The sequence below is a fragment of the Heptranchias perlo genome, chromosome 13 (assembly GCF_035084215.1).
Source record: "Heptranchias perlo isolate sHepPer1 chromosome 13, sHepPer1.hap1, whole genome shotgun sequence".
Classification (NCBI taxonomy): Eukaryota; Metazoa; Chordata; class Chondrichthyes; order Hexanchiformes; family Hexanchidae; genus Heptranchias; species Heptranchias perlo.
The window spans coordinates 66,213,917-66,231,596 of NC_090337.1; the positions used below are offsets into that span (position 1 = coordinate 66,213,917).

Below are 17,680 nucleotides of genomic sequence, written 5' to 3' on the forward strand. Positions count from 1 at the left end.
GCAAATATTGAAGAATTCCACTTCCTTGAAGCAGAGGTGGAGAAGGATTCAGAGTGGAGTACATGGTCTTGGTAGCCAGTGTTGGCAGAGCTGATTTCAGTGCTTAGTTCACAATGCAGTATTGTAACCTTTGTACCCTTATTTCTGCCATTTTTTTAACATGTAGTTTCTCTTTTTATATGTTATATATTGTAATAATTTTGCATTGTTCTTATTTCCCATTATGTTAATTTTCTACCTGTGTACCTTTTATGAAGTTGTAGCTTTCTAGTACTCTATAAAATATTTACAACACTGGTTAAGGGTGCAGAAGCCACTATTATCGGGAAAGGTTTGATTATAAAAGAACTGTAGCCAATTCTGTTAAATACTAGCAGCTGGTTTAATATGTTGGGGGGGATGTACGAGGTATTGCTGCTGATCCATCGTATACTGATGCAGGTTGTGTCAAAGTTGGTGGTTGAACACTCCATTGGTGAACTGTTTGTGCCTAATTTCTGTCACTAAAGGCAGCTGGGAGCATTTTCTCTGACTGTAGGGCCAGAGTATAGTACTGAGGGTCTGCAGGCTTGGTCTCCAGACCTTGAAGTTTAATGCTTTCTGGTCATGGATCAGGTTGCTGCATGTACAAAACAGTTGCTATCGCCTCAGTATTATGTTCTGCAAACGCGTATCCCTCACCTTGACCTGGAACAGAAATAATCTTCAAAAGGGCAGTGGTTTAGTTAAAGTCGAGTTCTGTGACCTTTCTCCTGATCTCTGTTAATGGCCTTGCTGCTACTTGCTGTGAGGCTTATGCTGTATGCTCGGCTGCGGTGGGAAGGCTCTTGGCCCATAATTCTACTTGGCAGACAACCATTTGTCAAACTCTTGACTTTTATTGATCCTGATACATGGCATTTCCATTGTTGAGTTTCCTTTATCATTTCATAATTACTTTTTCGGAGGGTCGGAGGGATGGCATGACATAATTATGAGAAAGAGGGAGACAGTAGCATTCTGTAATTAGCTTGAGGGAACTGCAGTATTTATGCTGTCTTCTCGTATGAAGAGCTGGGTTTTTGAGTGAGTTTTGCAAATGAGTGATATGAAAATGAAGATATCAACAATTCTTTGCATATGCACTGAATTAGATAGGATTTTTTTAATAACTTAAGAGCAACATGTCTGTTTAGTCCGATAATCCTTGGAGTTAACTAATCCACTGACGTTCTCCAGTGTATTTTAAATTACTGTTGCTCTTGTTTTGAAATGGTGCTGATGTGTACAAGGCTAATGGGCAACAGCGCTGTCACCACTTGATCCGACCTTTCACTCTCATTGTCAGGAAACTACATATACTCCTGCTACCAGCTCTTGGAGTACTCGACAGTTTTAGTGTTTCACCCTCAACCCCACCATATTATGAGCCTGTGCATGGACTCTGTGTAACTGAAATATCTAAAAACTGCAATCTGAATCTTTCTGATCACACTAGATTCATCACATGGTATATTTAAATTGAAGCATGGTTATTGAATTGGTCATGGGTATTTTTCCCCACTATAATGCTTTCCTTTCTATAAATCTGTGTTTTATAGCAGAAAGCCCTCAAAAAAGTAGTGTGTTGACCGATCTGTCTAGCCAGCTTCTTGAACGGTTATTGGTATGATCGGTTACAATTACAGTTATAGTGGTTCGTGTACCCTGTCCACTCATCGTCACAGAGCAAATGCTGATATTGGTCAGTACAGATACATCAGAGACCTTAAAGTGGCCTTTCCTGCTACTCAACCAGAAATAATTGTCATTATCACTAAGATCAGATTTGTTTTCAAATTCCTTGCCAGTTTTTAAATTGGCTTTTTTTTGTGATGGGTGGTGAGTCTGCATAAGAGTTCTTTGTGGCTCGCTGTTTCTGAACTAATTGCCTGCAGACTTTGTATTCGCATGGTGTTTAACAATCTAATGTTATTCAGAAACCAGGCGCTTCAAATAAGATGCTGCTTAAATGGGCGATTGTTCAACAGAAGAATGGAGCATGACATCTTTAAACCCTGCAGGCTCTTCACAACACTGTTGCATGTCAGCAGCTTCTTGAATTGTATTACATGGTCCTGGCACCTGTAATTGGGAGGAGCTGGAATCTCATTGAGGCTCTGTGTTTGAATATCTTTATCAAAAGTGTCCTCTAAATACAATTTCCTTCGGTCAGGTGCGGTGCGCAGATCAGCACAGCAGGGTCTCTAAGTTTTTGCCTTTGTGGGCTGCATAGATCATAACATGGAGGCTTGAGGGGAGAAGGAGTGGGGACCACAAAGTTTAAATCCATGTTCCCATTAATCTGAATATATTTCCAGTTGCCAATTCTAATAGATCTTGGCATTCTGATTTAGCATTTATTAACCAACAAGACAGCAATGCTAAGATCAGCTCTTTCCAAACTTGTAGGCCTGTGAAATTCAGAGGGCAAAAGCAGGTTGGATACCCTGCAGTGCAGAGCTTTTGGGTGAGCTGAGTAAAATACAATTAAAAAAAATTTAAAATTTCATTTATAACAGTATCTCTATTGAACTCCGACCTATGCTTGAGCATACCTGTAGGTCGGCACAGTTTCATGAAGTACTTTGGGGTGGGGGGGATTTTGACAGTTTGCTTGACACTAAAGCTTTTAGTTTAACGAGCAAATTGAATAACTGCTGAAACCTGAAAAGGCATTTTGTACATGGGGGTCTCATGAACAGAACATTCCTTGACCTAGTTTAATTAGTTCCTCACTCATATTATCAAGCCACTTAAGTCCACCAACTCGCATAGCAACTTCTGAGCCAGCATGTTATTGTACTGTGAATCCTACAAGGTTGCCTGCAATCACAGGAATACCTGAGTCATAATTAAGAGCATGATGTGGAGATGCTGGTGATGGACTGGGGTGGACAAATGTAAGGAATCTTACAACACCAGTTTTATTTGAAAATCACAAGATTTTGGAGCTTACCTCCTTCGTCAGGTGAGTGAGTGAAGGGTTCGAAAGGCTCCGAAAGCTTGTGATTTTCAAATAAAACTGTTGGACTATAACCTGGTGTTGTAAGATTCCTATAATTAAGAGCAGAGGAAGCAGGAGGTTCCCACAGCCAATGACTCTTAGCTGTATTGATTTTCTTTCCACTTTAAACTCTTCAGATTAGCACAGAATTCTAAACTAATGTGCTAACGAGAACTGGGAACATAAATTTTCAGTCGTTTTCACCATTTTTGTACTTGAATAGTATTAAACTAAACAGAGTTGACCATCATCTGTCTCGAAGTGAAGTGTCCTACTTTGATACCACTCGCCAAATGAGCTTTGTAAAATGGGATAATAGAGAGAAATAGCACTGCCATTTATGCGGTCTTCCCACTCAACAAATAACCAAATACTGTGTTTTATATCAGGGCTTTTAATATGTGAAATAATGTGTATGTGTGGCACATGTTACCTTAGAAAGCCAGCCTCTCAAGTGCCAGGCCCCATTATGAGACTGAAACAAGAAAAAGGCACCAATTTGTTTACATTTCCTCTGTCACCAGACTCTTCCAATACTAATCCAGATTTTCCTTTGCCTTCTAGTTGTAGTGGGAAAAAAAAATTGTAAAATGTTCCTTGGTGTAAACTTGCATTTTGGCTTAATATCAGTTAAAAGAGGGGAACATGGAGTTGTGGGGGGGTGGCGGCGGGTGACATTTCTACAGTTATGGATGCCATTTCCAGGCAACGTTCAGGCAGTTTCACCTGAAGTGGGAGTTGGGGGGGCTAATGGGTGGAGGAAGAGTGTGAGGGGGGGAATGTGTATTTTCTCTAATGGCTCTTCGGTACTTTCATGCTGACCTGAGTACTGGTGACCCATCGAGTTGCGAAGCTTTTAAACTGCCAAAATATTGATGAGACTGTTACAGTGCTACTTTCATATGTTTTAAATTGTTAGATGTCAGATGCTGTTTTAGAACTGCTAACCATTTCAGTATTGTATCTGGTTACAATGTTTGAATTCTCTGGAAGGTTTAGAAGTGATGTCTGCCAGAGCACTCTGTCTGATGGCCTGTGGGCAGCCAGATCTATCTGAGTACTGGAGGTTGAGGCTGCAATAATCAAACATAGATAGACCTGCTCGACTGGTTAGTATAACAATGTCATTCATTGCATATACATTCTTCACTAAAAATGTCACAATAAACTTGTACAAAGCACCAAATGGATTGTCTTCCTGTGGTTATATGTAACATACTGTGGGTGAAATAATTATATGATTGAGAAACTGTAAGATGCCCTTGTCAGTGATTTTGGGAAATAAGGACCTAGACTTTCTGCCACCCCCCTGATAGAGGCACATCTCTAGCAGGACTGCTCCAGGGTGTTAACATATGGGAGGTGGGAGCCCCAGCCTCTGCTTGGGGCTGAGTGTTGTTAAGACAGCAACTAGGGGCTTGCTGCAGCAAGGGAAAGAGCTAGATGGCTTTTAAAAAAATAAATATATATATTAAAAAATTACCATTTTAAAAGTTTGTATTAAACAAATGGGGTCTGTGCACAGTTGGACTTCGTGAAAACCTGTCTCTTCTTGCCTTTGGCCCCCTCCACTACGTTATGGCAGGGTCTAATGGGTAGCTCCAGCCTTCAGAGGTCATACTTCCCTCATTTGCATGAATTTATCATGTGTGCAGGTGTACGGTCCCCAGACAGGTCTGGCCCCCGGAAAATGGTGGAGAGGCAGGGGTGCAGCAGAGTATGCTCTGAATTTAGCTCTTGGATAGTTTCAAGGGAAGGCTACCTGAGGGAACCCCAGGGTCCTGCAGTCAATTCAAGGGTGGAGCTGATAAAAGTATGGATCATGTGACAAACGTTTCTTCAGTGCTACAGTAAAGATATGTCCCCGTAGCTGCAGTTTTTCAGTCAAAGTTGCAACTGAATTGGCTCCGATGATGGTTCAGGTTTATTTCAGTTAAGATGTTACGGCCAGTAAAACCCTGCATCACCAGTCAGTCCTTAAAATGGTCAGGAACTACATGAAAAGGAGTTGATTTTCTTCTTACCCTAGAATTGTGGTATGAGCCGGTTCATGGGGATGGTAGAGAGAGACTGGGGAATGGGGATTGGAGAAAGACAGGAACTGGGTTGTGTGGATTAGGGCTTGAGTTGGGGGGGGGGGGGGGGGAGGGGAGAGGGAGACTGGGGAATGGGGTGGGTGAGGGGTCCAGCATTTCCTGCAGAGACTGGAGCAGCAGCAGTAACTCCTGTGGGAGCAGTGCCAAGAGAGGTGCAGCCAGTAAAGGGGTGAGTGAAATCTGGGGACTTTATTGTGGGTAAATAGCAAAAGATTGTTTTCACTGGCAATGGCGGCCTGCACACTGACCCACCCGATCATCTCCCTCTTCTGCACGTTGCCGGTGTGCGATAATCTCGCAAATGCTGCCTCCCGCACCAAGATGGCGTGCTATGCACTTCCCATTGGAAGTCTGCATGCGCATCTTGGATGCCATTTTGGAACCTTGGGTGGATCGCATAGTGCCTGAAAACTGGTCCAATTTAAACCCCAAGACCTCTTTGCTCTTACATAACTATGCCAATAAGAATGACCTGATTGAATAAGTCAGTACCTAATAAGTGCATCCTTTCCTGTATGACTCTAACCTCTATTTTAATACGCAAAGTCCAAACACAAGCCAACCTACCTTTTCCTAACACTCTGCATCCCCTGGGTGTCTAAACATGCATTTCTCCAATTCTAGTGGAACCCAAGATTCAGTATCTTGAGAGGTGGTTGGCTGCTGACATTCCACAAAAGGGTCATCGAACTGAAATGGTCTTCCTCTCATGGCTGCTTCTGAGAGGGAGCTGCGGCTAGTTACATTTCTGTTGTTTGTTCCTGGCAGCCTGTATGACGTTGGCATGGTACTCTCGGGAGAGGCCGGGAGCCTAGCATCTGCTGCTGTCCCGACAGCACCCTCAGGCAGATTGCCTCAAGCCGTGACCAACCCACTGGGCCCTAGATCTGTGTCGCTACTGAGCAATAGGCTGGTTGGGTTAGTGGCAGCATTGTGCTACCTGAAAGACCCGAGAAATGGGAGTAGGCATTGCAGCTGCCATGGCCTAGAAGCTGGTACAGAGCTCTGTCTACAGTAACAGGACAGTAGTCTGTGCTTCTGTGGAGATTGAGGCACTGACTGGTTCCTGGCCCCTCCTTAGATGGGGAGACATCTGCAGATTCCAGTGCAGTTACACTATGCTCCATTAATGTAACTGCAATGAAGGAAAAGCTTCCCTGATGTTGCCTTGAATGTAAATTCAGAGTCACACCTGTCAGTTGCCACACATCATGGAGACTGACTTCAGAGTAGGTGTGACGTTCCTTGTACAGCCTTGTTTTCAGGTGAGTACCTATGAGTTTTGAGTCCATCACTCCCCACTCCTCTGGTTCCCTTGTGCTCTGGGAATCACCTAATTCCACATCCTCAGTAACATTATCTAATTCCCCCCTGGGTGAAGTATGAGCTGGTGTGTGGTATGGAAAAAGCAAATGACGTAGGGGGTGAGATTGAGGGGGTTGTGGCAGATGAACATGGGCAGGAGGCAATTGCAGGAACTCGTGGCTGGACTTGCTCTCCATCTTCTTCATCCTCTTCACCTCTCACCCTCATAATGAACAAGGAGGTAGTTCCTTCATCATCATCATCATCTTCCTGTGCCCCCACTTGGTTGCTGAGGTGGATCTGCAGGAAGGGAGGATAGAAGCTATGAATTGGTGAGAATAACACAGTTGGGATTAAGGGGATAGAGAAGTGAATGGAAGCTTTTCTTTTTATTTGTTAATGGGATGTGGGCGTCGCTGGCGAGGCCGGCATTTATTGCGCATCCCTAATTGCCCTTGAGAAGGTGGTGAGCCGCCTTCTTGAACTGCTGCAGTCCGTGTGGTGAAGGTTCTCCTGCAGTGCTGTTTGGAAGGGAGTTCCAGGATTTTGACCCAGCGACGATTAAGGAATGGCGATATATTTCCAAGTTGGGATGGTGTGTGACTTGGAGGGGAACGTGCAGGTGGTGTTCCCATGTGCCTGCTGCTCTTGTCCTTCTAGGTGGTAGAGGTCGTGGGTTTGGGAGGTGCTGTCGAAGAAGCCTTGGCAAGCTGCTGCAGTGTATCCTGTGGATGGTACACACTGCAGCCACTGTGTGCCGGTGGTGAAGGGAGTGAATGTTTAGGATGGTGGATGGGGTGCCATTCAAGCAGACTGCTTTATCTTGGATGGTGTCGAGCTTCTTGAGTGTTCGAGCTGCACTCATCCAAGCAAGTGGAGAGTATTCCATCACACTCTTGACTTGTGCCTTGTAGATGGTGGAAAGGCTTTGGGGAGTCAAGAGGTGAGTCACTCGCCGCAGAATTCCCAGCCTCTGACCTGCTCTCGTAGCCACAATATTTATATGGCTGGTCCAGTTAAGTTTCTGGTCAATGGTGACCCCCAGGATGTTGGTGGGGGATTCGGCAATGGTAATGCCGTTGAATGTCAAGGGGAGGTGGTTAGACTCTCTCTTGTTGGAGATGGTCATTGCCTGGCACTTATCTGGCGCGAATGTTACTTGCCACTTATGAGCCCAAGCCTGGATGTTGTCCAGGTCTTGCTGCACGCAGGCTCGGACTGCTTCATTATTTGAGGGATTGCGAATGGAACTGAACACTGTGCAGTCATCAGCGAACATCCCCATTTCTGACCTTATGATGGAGGGAAGGTCATTAATGAAGCAGCTGAAGATGGTTGAGCCGAGGACACTGCCCTGAGCAATGTCCTGGGGCTGAGCTGATTGGCCTCCAACAACCACTACCATCTTCCTTTGTGCTAGGTATGACTCCAGCCACTGGAGAGTTTTCCCCCTGATTCCCATTGACTTCAATTTTACTAGAGCTCCTTGGTGCCACACTCGGTCAAATGCTGCCTTGATGTCAAGGGCAGACACTCTCACCTCACCTCTGGAATTCAGTTCTTTTGTCCATGTTTGGACCAAGGCTGTAATGAGGTCTGGAGCCAAGTGGTCCTGGCGGAACCCAAACTGAGCATCGGTGAGCAGGTTATTGGTGAGTAAGTGCCGCTTGATAGCACTGTCGACGACACCTTCCATCACTTTGCTGATGATTGAGAGTGGACTGATGGGGCGGTAATTGGCCGGATTGGATTTGTCCTGCTTTTTGTGGACAGGACTTACCTGGGCAATTTTCCACATTGTCGGGTGGATGCCAGTGTTGTAGCTGTACTGGAACAGCTTGGCTAGAGGCGCGACTAGTTCTGGAGCACAAGTCTTCAGCACTACAGCTGGGATGTTGTCAGGGCCCATAGCCTTTGCTGTATCCAGTGCACTCAGCTGTTTCTTGATATCACGTGGAGTGAATCGAATTGGCTGAAGACTGACTTCTGTAATGGTGGGGATATCGGGAGGAGGCTGAGATGGATCATCCACTCGGCACTTCTGGCTGAAGATGGTTGCAAACGCTTCAGCCTTGTCTTTTGCACTCACTTGCTGGACTCCGCCATCATTGAGGATGGGGATGTTTGCAGAGCCTCCTCCTCCCGTTAGTTGTTTAATTGTCCACCACCATTCACGACTGGATGTGGCAGGACTGCAGAGCTTTGATCTGATCCGTTGGTTGTGGAATCGCTTAGCTCTGTCTATAGCATGTTGCTTCTGCTGTTTAGCATGCATGTAGTCCTGAGTTGTAGCTTCACCAGGTTGGCACCTCATTTTTAGGTACGCCTGGTGCTGCTCCTGGCATGCTCTTCTACACTCCTCATTGAACCAGGGTTGATCCCCTGGCTTGTTGGTAATGGTAGAGTGAGGAATATGCTGGGCCGTGAGGTTACAGATTGTGCTGGAATACAATTCTGCTGCTGCTGATGGCCCACAGTGCCTCATGGATGCCCAGTTTTGAGCTTCTAGATCTGTTCTGAATCTATCCCATTTAGCACGGTGGTAGTGCCACACAACACGTTGGATGGTGTCTTCAGTGCGAAGACGGGAATTCATCTCCACGAGGACTGTGCGGTGGTCACTCCTACCAATACTGTCGTGGACAGATGCATTTGCGACAGGTAGATTGGTGAGGACGAGGTCAAGTAAGTTTTTCACTCGTGTTGGTTCGCTCACCACCAGCCGCAGGCCCAGTCTGGCAGCTCTGTCCTTCAGGACTTGGTCAGCAGTGGTGCTACCGAGCTACTCTTGGTGATGGACAGTGAAGTCCCCCACCCAGAGTACATTTTGTGCCCTTGCTACCCTCAGTGCTTCCTCCAAGTGGTGCTCAACATGGAGGAGGACTGATTCATCAGCTGAGGGAGGATGGTAGGTGGTAATCAGCAGGAGGTTTCCTTACCCATGTTTGACCTGATGCCATGAGATTTCATAGGATCCGGAGTCAATGTTGAGGACTCCCAGGGCCACTCCCTCCTGACTGTATATAACTGTACCGCCACCTCTGGTGGGTCTGTCCTGCTGGTGGGACATGACATACCCAGAGATGGTCTTGGAAGAGTTTGGGATGTTGGCTGAAAGGCATGATTCTGAGTGTTTGGCTGTGTCAGGCTGTTGCTTGACTAGTCTGTGGGACAGCTCTCCAAATTTTGGCACAAGTCCCCAGATGTTAGTGAGGAGGACTTTGCAGTGTCGACTGGGATTGGTTTGCCGTTGTCGTGTCCGGTGCCTAGTGGTCCGTCCGGTTTTATTCTTATGACTTTTCGTAGCGAGATTTTACAACTGAGTGGCTTGCTAGGCCATTTCAGAGGGCAATTAAGAATCAGCCACATTGCTGTGGGTCTGGAGTCACATATAAGAAGATAAGAAATAGGAGCAGGAGTAGGCCAATCGGCCCTTCGAGCCTGCTCCGCCATTTAATAAGATCATGGCTGATCTGATCCTAACCTCAAATCTAAATTCATGTCCAATTTCCTGCCCGCTCCCCGTAACCCCTAATTCCCTTTACTTCTAGGAAACTGTCTATTTCTGTTCTAAATTTATTCAATGATGTAGCTTCCACAGCTTCCTGGGGCAGCAAATTCCTCAGACCTACCACCCTCTGAGTGAAGAAGTTTCCCCTCATCTCTGTTTTGAAGGAGCAGCCCCTTATTCTATGATTATGCCCCCTAGTTCTAGTTTCACCCATCCTTGGGAACATCCTCACCACATCCACCCGATCAAGCCCCTTCACAATCTTATATGTTTCAATAAGATCGCCTCTCATTCTTCTGAACTCCAATGAGTAGAGTCCCAATCTACTCAACCTCTCCTCATACGTCCACCCCCTCATCCCCAGGATTAACCAAGTGAACCTTCTTTGTACTGCCTCGAGAGCAAGTATGTCTTTTCTTAAGTATGGACACCAAAACTGTATGCGGTATTCCAGGTGCGGTCTCACCTATACCTTATATAACTGCAGCAATACCTCCCTGTTTTTATATTCTATCCCCCTAGCAATAAACACCAACATTCCGTTGGCCTTCTTGATCACCTGCTGCACCTGCATACTAACTTTTTGATTTTCTTGCACTGGGACTCCTAGATCCCTTTGTACTGCAGTACTTTCCAGTCTCTTGCCATCAAGATAATAACTTGCTCTCTGATTTTTCCTGCCAAAGTGCATAACCTCACATTTTCCAATATTGTATTGCATCTGCCAAATCTCCGCCCACTCATCCAGCCTGTCTATATCCCCTTGTAGGTTTTTTATGTCCTCCTCACTCTCTACTTTCCCCCTCCCATCTTTGTATCATCTGCAAACTTTGATATGTTACACTCGGTCCCCTCCTCCAAATTGTTAATATAGATTGTAAAGAGTTGGGGACCCAGCACCGACCCCTGCGGAACACCACTGGCTACTGGTTGCCAGTCTGAGAATGAACCATTTATCCCAACTCTCTGACCCATGCCAGAATATTACCCCCAATCCAGTGCTTCTTTATCTTGAGCAATAATCTTTTATGTGGCACCTTGTCGAATGCCTTCTGGAAGTCCAAATACACTACGTCCACTGGTTCCCCTTTATCCACCCTGTACGTTATGTCCTCAAAGAACTCAAGCAAATTTGTCAGACATGACTTCCCCTTCGTAAAGCCATGCTGACTTTGTCCTATTAAATTATGTTTACGTATATAGGCCAGACCGGGTAAGGACGGCAGGTTTCCTTCCCTAAAGGACCTTAGTGAACCAGATGGGTTTTTACAACAATCCGGTAGTTTCATGGCCACCATTACTGATACTAGTATTTTAATTCCAGGTTTTTATTTAATTAATTGAATTTACATTCACCAGCTGCCGTGGCGGGATTTGAACTCATGACTCCGGATTTTTAGTCCAGGCCTCTGGATTACTCGTCCAGTAACATAACCACTATGGTGCTTCACAGGGATGTTGTGGCAACTGTGTCAGTGTTCACTCACTAACCATCTCCCACGGCAACAGCATATGTACCTCCCCCTGAGCTCCATGGCCTGCTCCTCGTAGGGATTGAGGTCTTTCCAGTTCGGGATGCCCCCTCGGGTGGTCTGCCTCTTATTGGCATTGTTTGCCAGTTTGTTGTGCAACAAGTTTATCCAAGTGAAGGTTAGCAGCTGAAGAATGTGCCAGGTGTCACAGGACAGCTAAAATGAAAGAAGGGACTTTAGAGTTGTGCATACAAATAATTGCTGTTCAGGAAATGAATAGCCATACTGTTAGATCCTGAGTTACTGCCACCCAGAGTGCGTTGTGAAGGGTTATTTGTACAGATGTTAATTTTAGAGGGTGAAGAGAACACTGATGCCCAGGATACCTAGGATAAAAAGGAAGAATGGCCACGTATGTTACCTTGCCTGCCCTGGTCAGGTCATGGAACTTCTTGTGGTACTGGTCTGCAGTTCTGGGGGTAAGAGTTGGCACTCAGGGCCAGAGCCACCTTCCTCCATATGCTAAGAGACATTTTTTTTTAAAGAGACTTCTTCCCAGAAACACCCAATAATCTGTCTTTCCTCTGCTCTATTTCATCGAGGAGGGTTTGCAAGTCTAATTCATAGACGTTGTGTGCTCCTTTGTGCCTCAGTGTCATGACCTTATCCTCTCTCTGGCTCCCTCTCCAGCTGCACCTGTGCTGAACATTCTTGAAAAGTGGCCTAAAAACACACAGGAGACATCTGGACAAGCTAACTGACAGTGAATGGAGTGAGCCAAACACTTTGCTACTTATCTGCTGCTCTCCCAGTGTGCTACTGCACTCTAATTTCCAGGCACCACAGCACATTACTCCAGTGTTATACAAGTGTACACTAATAATTCCTTCAATGAATATGCAAATAAGATCACTCAGAAAACTGGTGCAAGCTGCTCTGCACACCATCAGCAGTTGCAACTAATCTCACATTGGCACAAATGCAGCCCAGCTCAATGCACGGAAATTCAGGACCTAAATAGCGAACAAAACGTAACTGTAATTGTTTATTCGCATGGACCTTGAAGTTACTCTATGATATTAGCAGACAAATGCTCAATGACAATGCGTAAAATTCTTTGGTCCACTATTTTAATGGAGGTATTAATACATTTGTTATCAAGTGAAAAAAATCTTTATTACTATGGAAATAATGTATAGAGTCATTTCAAGGCCCCACTCAACAAAATTACACATAGATTAGGGTCTTGTAAGCATTTTGTCTTCTCACCTCTGCACAGGCTGGTACAAAGAAATCAGACTCTCAGATGGCAAAATGGGCTAGTTTCCAAGTGAGTGCATGAAGGACATAGTGAATGAGCATGGCAGAAGACGCAATCTGCTGCAGCGCTACCGAGTCTTCTGGGCTGCAGAAGAACTACTTCAAACAAAAGGCAGATTATCTGCATAGGAAGACTGTTGATCTGGTTTTGATTTCAGGGGCACTCACTGGAAAAGACCGCACCCAAGGAAATGTATTGACACATATTTCTGTAATAATATAGGAGTTACACTGGAGAGACTTTTCAATTGGTGTGTTTTTTTAAACAAAATGTGAACAACACATTAGTTTATAATCTGCACTATTTAGTGCTTTCTTTTAGAAAATTAGGTAACACCATTATTTTTTTTCTTCAACAGTTATGATGTAGTTATCTTCAGGAAGTCTTGTGATTGTTGCTTTCACCAGATAATTCTTGAAGATTTCTATGGTCATTCAATCTGCTTTTCCAAATCTGTGTCCCACCACATTCTTGCTTTGATATCACATTTAACAATGCAATGGTCACGAGATCTCAGGATGCTCCTCAACTTTCAGGTTACTAGCAAGTAAGTTGGATTGCTAAACACCAAAGCCACCCCTGCTGCAGTGGACTGCTTCACGTTGTAGGAGGAAGTAATCCCTAACTACTTGAGTGAATTTGTATTTTTGCCCTTCCCTTTGGGTTGTCCCTGATCCATTCATTCTCTGACATGTTGAAATGCTTTATGTAATCATTATGATTTTCTGCAGCCTGCCTTATCTGCCCAATCAGCACCATGCACTCCTGCTCATCTTGAGCTGGTGGTGTGTAGCATTCACTTGCTATCCTGGTCATTACTCAGTTCTCTTCAAACTTACTTCATTCTGTTGCTTTCTGAGTACCACTCTCTGCTGCCATATCATTCTATATCAATAATATAATTCCTCTGCTCTGTCTTTCCTAACAAAACATGTTCTATCCCCTTAGCTCCAGCTTGTGGTCATTCTGTGCTGCCAGCCGTGTTTCCAAAATGCCAATCATAGAATGGTTACAGCATGGAAGGAGGCCATTCAGCCTGTCGAGTCCCTGCTGGCTTTCTGCAAGAGCAATCCAGCTAATCCCACTCCCTAACCCTTTCCCCATAGCCCTGCAAATTTTCTTCCTTCAAGTACTTATCCAATTCCCTTTTGAAAGCCACGATTGAATTTGCCTCCACCACCCCTTCAGGTGATGCATTCCAGATCATAACCACGCGCTGTGTAAAAAAAAAAGTTTTTCCTCATGTCGCCTTTGGTTCTTTTGCCAATCACCTTAAAATACTATCAATATTCTCTTCAACCCACAACCTTTGCATATATTTCTAACTCAGGTACTTTGTTTCTTCTGGTCCTTGCCTTTGTATAAAACACTTCAGCCTGTCCTGTAAACATTCTTTTCCATATCTAAACTTTTTGCTATTGTTACCATTAATTTAATTCCTTCCCCATTGCCTTATTTACCTTCTCTGAAAGGAGTTTGGTACTAGTCCAGTTTAAATGAAGTGCACCTTGTCTAAACAGCTTCCTGAACTTCTCAATGTTGGAGGAATTTGAACCCTTCTATATCATCTTTCTAGATAAGTCTTGACATATCCAGTTGATTTCTGCCTAACTGGTTCAGCATGTGGCAGTGAAAGTACTCCTGACATTATCATCCTCTTCAATCTAGAACATAACTTCTCAGACTCTCTCTGCATTTTGTTTAAAAAAAACACCAAATTAAAAGTCTCTCCAGTGTAACTCCTATATTTACAGAAATATGCATCAATACATCTTGGGTGCAACCTACTGTTTCCTATGTCAGTGGTTTCTATGTGGAACACTGACTTCTGGCCAGTAGTTTATTTCCCCCCCCCCCCCCCCCCCCGCAGCACCCTGGAGGAAACACATCATTCAGGACTCCCAGTTGTGGCTACCCTCTATGGCTGAGATCCCCACAAATCATCCAGATGGGGCAACAACACAATATTCTCTAATTTGAGAGCCCTTGGAGTAAAGCTTCTTGCTGGGAGCTGAAATTACTTGTGGCTCAATGGTAGTATTCTCCCCTCTGAGTGAGAAGGTCATGGGTTCAAGTGTCACTCCAGAGACTTAAGCACAAAATCTAAGCTGACACTGCAGTGCAATACTGAGGGAGTGCTTTCGGATGCCTCGATTTCCCTCTCAGGTGGACGTAAAAGATCCCATGGCACTACTTGAAGAAGAGATGGGGAGTTCTCCCCGGTGTTCTGTCCAATATTTATCCCTCAACCAATATCACTAAAAACAGTTTATCTCATTGCTGTTTGTGGGACCCTGCTGGATGCAAATTGGCTGCCGCGTTTCATACACTTAAAAAAAATGAACACACTTTAAAAAGTAGCTCGTTGGCTGTAAAGTGCTTTAGGACGTCCTGAAAGGCTCTAATTCAATGTAAGTCTTTCTTTCTACTCTGCAGTGGTGTACCAAACTTAATGTATATCTAAGTTGAAAATACTTTATCCAGAAGTGGAGTATACTACGCACTCAAAATAAAAATGCCAAATTCTTGAAACACAGTTTTGACAAAGGGTCGCCAATGGAAGCACTATTCTGACTTGTCCCTTTTCAAATGTGGATGGATCTGCTGTGTATTTTCAGCATTTTCTGTTTTTATTTCAGATTTAGTTTTTTTTATATCTTAATTGAATAATGTTCTGTTATGAATTGTGCATTCTACGCTCCACATGTACTAGTAACACTTTTTGCTGTTTTAATCATTTTCACTGTGGAATCTATTAAAATATTTGGTGCTAATACTTACTATAATGTGATATATGTGCCTCACAATCATGCCATTAACATTAAACCTTTGTCCTGTGTGCTACCAGCTCCCAGTGCTTGTAGACTTCATTTCCCTAATTAATTATATTGAGAAAGTGGTAAGAGGAATGTCGGCCCATTAAAGACGAGGACAGATGATAAGGAAATGGCAGAATTGGTAAATGAATACTTTGTATCCGTTTTCACAGTAGAGGAAGAGGACCAAATACAAGGTACAAGGAACCTAAAAATAAGTCAAGGGGAGGAAATTATTTGATTTAATATGTTTTAAAAAATGGTAATAGAAAAAATAAGATAGACAAATCTCCAGTACCTGATGGTTCACACCCTGTGGTACTAAAAGAAACAGGTATGGAAATTGCAGATGCGTTAGTCAAAATTTTCCGAAGCTCCCTGGATTCAGGAATTGTGCCTTTGGATTAGAAAATTGTAAACACCACTCCATTATTTAAGACAGGAGGGAGGGACAAACCAGGAAACTACAGACCTGTCGGTTTAACATCAGTAGTGGGGAAGTAACTGGAATGTATCATCAGGGACAGAATGACTGATCAAAGAGAGTCAGCATGGATTTGTGGAAGGTACATCATGTCTGACTAATCTAGCTGAATTTGTTGAGGTCACCAACATGGTGGACAGAGGAGTGTCTATGAATGTTGTTTCTGTGGACTTCCAGAAGGCATTTGATAAGGTTCCACACAAGAGATTATTAGCAAAAAATAAAAGTGCATGGAATTGGAGGTGACCTTGTGTCATGGTTGGTAACTGGTTGGGAGATAGGAGACACAGAGGATAAAGGGTTCATTCTCTGATTGGCAGGATGTGACAGGTCATGTTCCCCAGGGAGCTGTACTGGGACCTAAGCTTTTCACCATGTATATCAATGACATGGATGAAGGAAGAGAGAGTTGTATATCCAAATTTGCAGATGACACTAAGTCGGGAGCCACAGTAAGTTGTGTAGAGCAGGAAGTCACAAAGGGACATAGACAGATTAAATGTGTGGGCAAAACTGTGGCAGATGGAGTTCAATGTGGGGAAGTGTGAGGTTATTAACTTTGGATCCAAAAAAGCCAAATCGGAATATTTTCTTAATACCAAGAGGCTAGGAATTGTGAAGGAGAAAGGGATTTAGATGTCCAGTTACACAAATCACAGGTACTAAAAGTAATTTAAAAAGCTAATGGAATTTTGGCCTTTATCTCAAGGAGACTGGAATACAAAGGGGAGGAAGTTATGCTTCAGTTGCACAGAACCGTGGTCAGATCCCATCTGGAGTATTGCATTGTTTTGGGCACCGCACCTCAGGAAAGATATATTGGCCTTGGAGGGGGTACAGCGCAGATTCACCAGAATTATAACAGGACTTAGAGTTAAGTTATGAGGAGAGGTTACATAAATTTTGGCTTGTATTCCCATGAGTTTAGAAGGGTGAGGGTGATTTAATTGAGGTGCTTAAAATGATCAAAAGATTGGATTGACGACAGAAGACAGAGGGTGGTTGTAGAGGGTTGTTTTTCAAACTGGAGGCCTGTGACCAGCGGTGTGCCTCAGGGATCGGTGCTGGGTCCGCTGTTATTTGTTATTTATATTAATGATTTGGATGAGAATTTAGGAGGCATAGTTAGTAAGTTTGCAGATGACACCAAGATTGGTGGCATTGTGGACAGTGAAGAAGGTTATCTAGGATTGCAACGGGATCTTGATAAATTGGGCCAGTGGGCCGATGAATGGCAGATGGAGTTTAATTTAGATAAATGTGAGGTGATGCATTTTGGTAGATCGAATCGGGCCAGGACCTACTCCGTTAATGGTAGGGCGTTGGGGAGAGTTATAGAACAAAGAGATCTAGGAGCACAGCTTCATAGCTCCTTGAAAGTGGAGTCACAGGTGGATAGGGTGGTGAAGAAGGCATTCGGCATGCTTGGTTTCATTGGTCAGAACATTGAATACAGGAGTTGGGATGTCTTGAAGTTGTACAAGACATTAGTAAGGCCACACTTGGAATACTGTGTACAGTTCTGGTCACCCTATTATAGAAAGGATATTATTAAACTAGAAAGAGTGCAGAAAAGATTTACTAGGATGCTACCGAGACTTGATGGTTTGACTTATAGGGAGAGGTTAGATAGACTGGGACTTTTTTCCC

The 17,680-nt window shown here is 44.1% G+C and overlaps 2 protein-coding genes across 5 annotated transcripts in view; one reads left to right on the forward strand and one right to left on the reverse strand.

Annotated features, from left to right (window-relative positions):
• septin2 (septin 2) overlaps window positions 1–4,211 on the forward strand; it is a 104,198-nt gene extending 99,987 nt beyond the window's left edge. For both annotated transcript variants that reach the window (XM_067995626.1, XM_067995627.1), the window contains exon 13: window positions 1–4,211. The gene's annotated coding sequence lies outside the window, so the exon portion shown is untranslated.
• Window positions 880–17,680, reverse strand: part of cep19 (centrosomal protein 19) — a 27,813-nt gene continuing 11,012 nt past the window's right edge. For 2 of the 3 annotated variants that reach the window (XR_010965535.1, XR_010965534.1), the window contains exon 2: window positions 11,250–11,625. The gene's annotated coding sequence lies outside the window, so the exon portion shown is untranslated. Of the gene's footprint in view, window positions 6,727–11,249; window positions 11,626–17,680 lie in introns of those variants that run through there. The other variant, XR_010965536.1, reaches the window with a different exon arrangement.